This window comes from Schistocerca americana, chromosome 5 (genome assembly GCF_021461395.2).
Source record: "Schistocerca americana isolate TAMUIC-IGC-003095 chromosome 5, iqSchAmer2.1, whole genome shotgun sequence".
Classification (NCBI taxonomy): Eukaryota; Metazoa; Arthropoda; class Insecta; order Orthoptera; family Acrididae; genus Schistocerca; species Schistocerca americana.
The window spans coordinates 546,397,345-546,404,004 of record NC_060123.1 but is presented as its reverse complement, the minus strand read 5'-3'; positions in this window follow the sequence as shown (position 1 = coordinate 546,404,004).

Genomic DNA, 6,660 nt, shown 5'->3' with positions numbered 1-6,660 from the left:
CCCCCTATGATCGTGTCGGACCTCCTTTTGCCCGGCTTAGATCAGCAACTCGGCGTGGCATGGACTCAACAAGTCGTTGAAATCCCCTCCAGAATGAGCCATGCTGCCTTTACAGCCGTCCATAATTGTGAAAGTATTGCCATTACAGGATATTGTGGACGAACTGACCTCTCGATTATGTTCCATAAATCTTCGATCGGATTCGTATCGGGCCATCTGGGTGGACAAATCATTGGCTCGAACTGTCCAGAACGTTCTTCAAACCAGTGGCGAACAACTGTAGTCCACTGACATGGCACACTGACGTCCATATGAAAATCCATCATTGTTTGGCAACATGAACACAATGAATGGCTCCAACTCGTCTCCAAGCCGAACATAACCATTTCTATGCAATGATCCGTTCATTCCTCGTACACATTGCCCACACCATCATAGAGCCACCAGTAGCTTGCACACTGCCTTGTTGACAATTAGGGTCCATGGCCTCGTAGGGTCTGCACAACACTCGAACTCTACCATCAGGTCTTACCAGCTGAAACCTGGACTAATATGACCAGATCACGGTTCTCCAGTCGTCTAGGACCCAACAGATATGGTCACAAGACCAAGAGAGACGCTGCAGGCGATGTCGTGCTGTTAGGAAAGGCACTCGCACCCGTCGTCTGCTGTCATAGCCCGTTAACGCCAAATTTCAACCCACTGTCCTAACGGGTGCTTTCGTCGGACGTCCCACATTGATTTCTGCAATTATTTCACGATGTGTTGTTTGTTTGTTAGCACTGACGAATCTATGCAAACGCTGGTACTCTCGGTCGTTAAGTGAAGGCCTCCGGCCACTGCGTTTACCGTGGTGAGCGAAAATAATTGAAATTTGGTGTTCTCGGCACAGTCTTGACACTTTGGGTCTCGGAATATTGAATTCCCTACGATTTCCGGAATGGAGTGTCCTATGCGTCTAGCTTCAACTGAAATTAGGCATTCAAAGTTTATCGATTCCGGTCGCACTGCTATAATCATGTTTCACATGAACCACCTGAATACAACATCACCGTCGCCGTCCGATGTGGCCGAGCGGTTCTAGGCGCTTCAGTCTGGAACCGCGGGACCGCTGCGATCTCAGGTTCGAATCCTGCCTCGGGCATGGATGGATGTGATGTCCATAGGTTGGTTAGGTTTAAGTAGTCCTAAGTTCTAGGGGACTGATGACCTCAGATGTTAAGCCCCGTAGTGCTCAGAGCCATTTGAATTTGAAACATCTCCGCCACTGCACTGCCCTTTTATACCTCGTGAGCGCGGTACTACCGCTATATGTATATGTGCATAGCGCTATTCCATGATTTTACCCGTTACTAGAAATTCCTCCCGATTCATCCGCGTGTATAGCGGGGGAAGAAAAACTGCTTGAAGCCCTCTGTGTGTGTTGAAGAAGCGATGCCTTAACCGTCATCAAAAGAGTGTTTTTATAATTTTATAAGTTGACGTAAGAAGTCAATTGTGTCACTTTTATTGTTTGGAATGGGAACCTATAACAAGAAAAGCGTTGAATTGTTAGCTGAATAGCGATCAGGTCGTTGTTAAGAACTTCAAAAGAATATTATTGTTAGTTGTATAGTTGTTTTGGATTGAAGACAAAAAAAACCAGTGGTCCTTCTATTTGTTTCACTTCAGTCGATCGTGATCACTGTAGAGCGGTTAAATAATGTGGATTGTGCTGAAGAATAATTTCAGGGAATTTAAAGTTAGGTCACGCTGGAACTCCCACGGCGTACAGACTCGAACTAACTGAAGTAACAGGCAGTTTTAATGAATAAATGAAAAAAAACCATTTCCGTGCTTTGGCCATAAAAAGTTACTAATTTTCTAATGAAACGATTGCTAGTAAATGCAATACTTTTGACTATATATATATTTTTGCCGGCCGGTGTGGCCGAGCGGTTCTAGGCGCTTCAGTCTGGAACCGCGCGACCGCTACGATCGCAGGTTCGAATCCTGCCTCGGGCATGGATGTGTGTGATGTCCTTAGGTTAGTTAGGTTTAAGTAGTTCTAAGTTCTAGGGGACTGATGACCTCAGAAGTTAAGTCCCATAGTGCTCAGAGCGATTTGAACCAACTATATAGTTTGAATTATACTACTTGTGATGATGTACTATTTATATTTTGAACTGATTCACTTTAGAAGGATTACTTTCGAACATTCTCAGTTGTATTGGTTTTTGTAGAAGTAGATTGGGATAATCTGAGTTGTGTCACTTATTAAGAATATGTTTTCATTAGTGGTCACCTGTGATGATGTACGTTAATACAGAGGATTGAAATCTTGCTAATCTGGAATGTATTCATGGAACAGAAGCCCATGTAACGAATGATGAGACACCAAAGGAAGAACATAATAAAATACTTCACGAGATACATTGTTTTGTGTTCTCATTAGTCACTTTTATGTCGTCTCGTTGTCTCTGTAGAGGTGTATCATGGAAAGCTAGGAGAGGAGGTTGGTTGGTGCCCGGTGTCCTCGTTCTATAACACGAACTGCACGTAGTTAATAACTGTGTTCTTTATTCATAAACAAAGAGCTAATTAACTTAAAGTTCCATATGCTGAGGTATAAGCTCTCTTCTGTATAGTCCACGTAGCCTCAGTGCTGTTGAAGTAGAAGTCCGCTATATTCACTATAATGTTGCTATGAGCTGCCTCGCAGGGCTAGAGGCTAAGCCTACTGCTCCGATTTGTTGACACGCTGGAACTCCCACGGCGTACAGACTCGAACTAACTGAAGTAACAGGCACTAACTAACTGGCTTAACTGGCTCTCTGGTCCATGGCGGCGATCCTAAATACTGGCGGCTGAGAGGGCGTTGGCGGAGCGTTTCCAACGAGTCTTGTCGTTGGCCTCTATCGATACTCTTGCAACCTCTATGCCTTATGGTGTGCTGGTGCCAGCGTACGCCAGCACGCATTGTCACAGAAATGCATCATCCATAATGAAATCCTATAAAACAGTATCAATTGTTGCTGCTACCAGATCTGGATGAAATGGAAGGGACATTTATGCTGTTGCATGTAGGTCAGATAGTAGATTGGTTAAAGCTTAATCTAATCAGTTTCCTCTGCCTAGAACAACGAGAAGGTACTGTAATCCTTTTCATAGCGATGTTCCTAGCATTTTTTTTGAATATTTGAACTGTTGATTAATATTCAATCAGTTTAGTGTCTAATAATTGTTACACTTTTACAACGCTAAATGATTCTGTCATTTGAGCTTTACGTCTGAGATTATAAAAGGTTCTATTAAATATATTTTATTCTCAGGAACGTAATGTGTTTACAGCGATGGACACAAGAAACCTGTAAGTCAAAATCTATCCTACTCAATGTGTGTCTTAGTAAGAAATCCTCGTGTTATATCCATTTGCGTCAGAGCTGATAAATTAGTTTGTCTTAACATTGTTTCAGTATTGCCGAAAACGTTTTTCGTGATTTATGAAAAACCTGTCACTTTCCTCGTTCTTGAAACATCTTAAATAGGTTTTCGCAAAATATTTGATGTCTATCGTCAAGCGTCTGACAGCTTAAGTTTTTTCAGCGTCTTCTTGACACTCTCCCTCGGGTTCAAATAAATTTATTACCATTCGTGCTGTCTTTCATTGAATATGTTCAGTATCCCTTGTTAGTCCTGTTTGGTACAGGTCCCACATAATTAAGAAGTAATCAAGATGAGTGGCACGAGTGTTTTGTAAGCGATCTCCTTAGCAGACTCATTGCATTTTACCATGATCCCACCAATGAACCGAAGGGATTCACGGTATATCATGGGGAATTCTATGTAGAACTGGAGGTCTCCATCGGGCCACGGGACATTGTTTTGTTGCAGCGATTTGAACTGCGTTTACCTTCATCTACATGACTTCTCCGCAATTCGAATTTAAGTTCATCAAACCGCTTTCAAATTATTTCCACTCTGGAACACAGCGTGGGAATGATGAACACTTAAATCTTTCCGTGCGAGCTCTGATTTGTCTCATTTTATTATGATTACCATTTCTCCCTATTTAGGTGAGTGTCAACAGAATATTTTCTCATTGGGAGGGGGAAAGTTGGAGACTGAAATTTCTGTGAAGATTACGCCGCAACGAAAAACTCTTCCATTTTAAGGACTGCCACACCAACTCGCGCATCAAAGAGCGACTGTCTCTCTCTCTCTCTCTCTCTCTCTCTCTCTCTCTCTCTCTCTCTCTCTCTGTTTCACTATAATGCTATACCAGCTGACCTTCTTTGAATTTTTCGATGACCTGCGTTAATCCTATCTGGTAAGGATCCTACATCGCATAGCAGAAGAGGGACAAGCGTAGTGTAGGCAGCGTCTTTAGTGTATTTGATAGTGTTCTGCCATTAACGCAGTCTTTGATCCGCCTTCCTTATAATCTTTTCTACGTGATAGTTCCAATTTGGGTTGTTGGTAAATGTTATCCCTAGGTGTTTAGATAAATTGACAGCCTTTAGATTTGTGTGATTTATCGTGTAATCGTGTAACCGAAATTTAAAATATTCTCATTAAGTACTGATGGCGACAAGACAACACTCAGTCCACGAACGGAGAAAACGTCCAGCCCGGCCGGAAATCAAACCCGTGACCACTGCAGGATACGTAAACACGTTACCATTCAGCTTTTTCATTATCTCATTTTGTTCGTTATTGGTCGTTGTATTTGTTCGGGCGGACGTCCTAAGACGATTGTTCAAGTTCGTTGTTGATCCATTCACTCAGGTTTTTTTTGGTACAGATGGATGCTAACCCTCAGACGAAACACGCTGAGCTACCTTGCCGGCACTAAGCTGGCGGACTTCATATTCTGATGTCTTTACTAGACAGTCAACGACGGTGTCATCTGCAAACGATCTAAGATGGTTGAGGCCGCCGACCAATGAAGACAGCCAGGACGGTGTTACAAGCGGCGGGCACCTGTGCACCAGTCTTCTAGTTCAAGGTTACTTCCTTGTCGCTTGTTGCTGCTGAACGTTACATCGAGCTGCTGTTAGCTAGCTCTACCGGCAAACATTCACTGTACACAGGCGCACGCCCGTATCTGGCCTCGGCTGATAGCTAGACGCGTCTGCGAGAAGTTGTCAACAGCGTAACAGTTCTTCAGCAACAAACCGAGCAAAATGTATTCATTTAAAGCGCACTTATATTGACTAATCTTTTACATGTCTGTCCAGATTCCTAAGGCGACAGATCCCTTTGGCCACCTTCACCTATTCATCATTAGCAGCGGGGACGTAACATTTGGTTCCTCGGGACATAATGGTTATCGACTCTCATCTTAACACGAGGAACGAGAGATCCCACTTCTGAACTACTCGGTGAACTTCCGTCAGTTACTACAGTTATCTTTCTGACAGGAAATCACGAAACCAGTCGCACAACTGTGGCATCCCTCCATAAGCCCGTAATTTGATTACAAGCCGCTTGTCAGGAACAGTATCAAAATCCTCCTGGAAATCTAGGAATACGCAGTTGTTTGAGATCCCCTGTCGACAGTACTCATTATCTCATGAGAATAAAGTTGTACCTTGTGTTGCATAAGGACGATATTTTCTATGTGCCATAGATCGGTTTCACCAAGGTGAAATGTGAATTTATAATCTTCGAAAATAATGTATGTTTCCAGCATCACCAGTAGTATCACTTATTGCCATTAACCTCAGCAACAGTACGGCTACTGAAGCACAGCAGATTTAATGTTTCAGTATATCCTCCAAAAAATCCAAGAAATAGTTTGACAGTGTAGTTCATTCAGGTGTTTTATATTGTTTTTACTGCTACGATGGATGAGATATATCAACAGATATGCGGCCAGAGGTTCGGAGCTTCAGCGCCAGCTTTGATCGGAAACAGAATTACGAAATCCTTTCACTAGCAGCTGACGCCTTCCACGTCCCAAGAGAGCGAGTCAGAACTACTACTGCCAGTGGCGGGGAATCATTACGTCATACTAATTAGCAAGACGGCTGCCAGTTCGTGAAGTCAACGTTATCTTTCAGAAAGGCTGACTCAGAGAGCGAGAGAGAGAGAGAGAGAGAGAGAGAGAGAAAGAGAGAGCGAGGAGGAGAGAAGGACAGAAAAGGCAACACGTGGCTCACTAGCGAGTTATGTGCTCCAGCGCAGCGATAACGGAGATCACAACTACTTGTAAACAAAGCAGCGAGAGGAATGCACTGACGGACCTTGAGATGTTGTCTCATAAGCGAAGTACTGCATCTCATTTCGATCGACTGACTTTAGTACTATGTTTATTCGTTTTGTGAGGTGCTGAATTTTACAGTTCCGGACATTTAAAGCAAATTATCAATCTTTATCCTATTTGAATTCTTATTAAGATGTGACTGTGCGGCTTTTTACACACACTATTTCATTCCAGATAAATGGATCACGTATGAACAGTCTGAGTTTGCTATTAATATGGTCTGCCAGGTCACTAATACGCAACTTGAACAGCAAGGACAGCAATAAACTTCCCTAGGACTTGCCTGAAGTTACTTTCATATCTGTAGATAACTATACATAGGAAGAAATGCTCAATCAAAATTTCACTTCAAGCTACATACTATCATACAATTTCTACTAAGCGTAGGGGCGGTACTGAGTTTAGTGCCCATC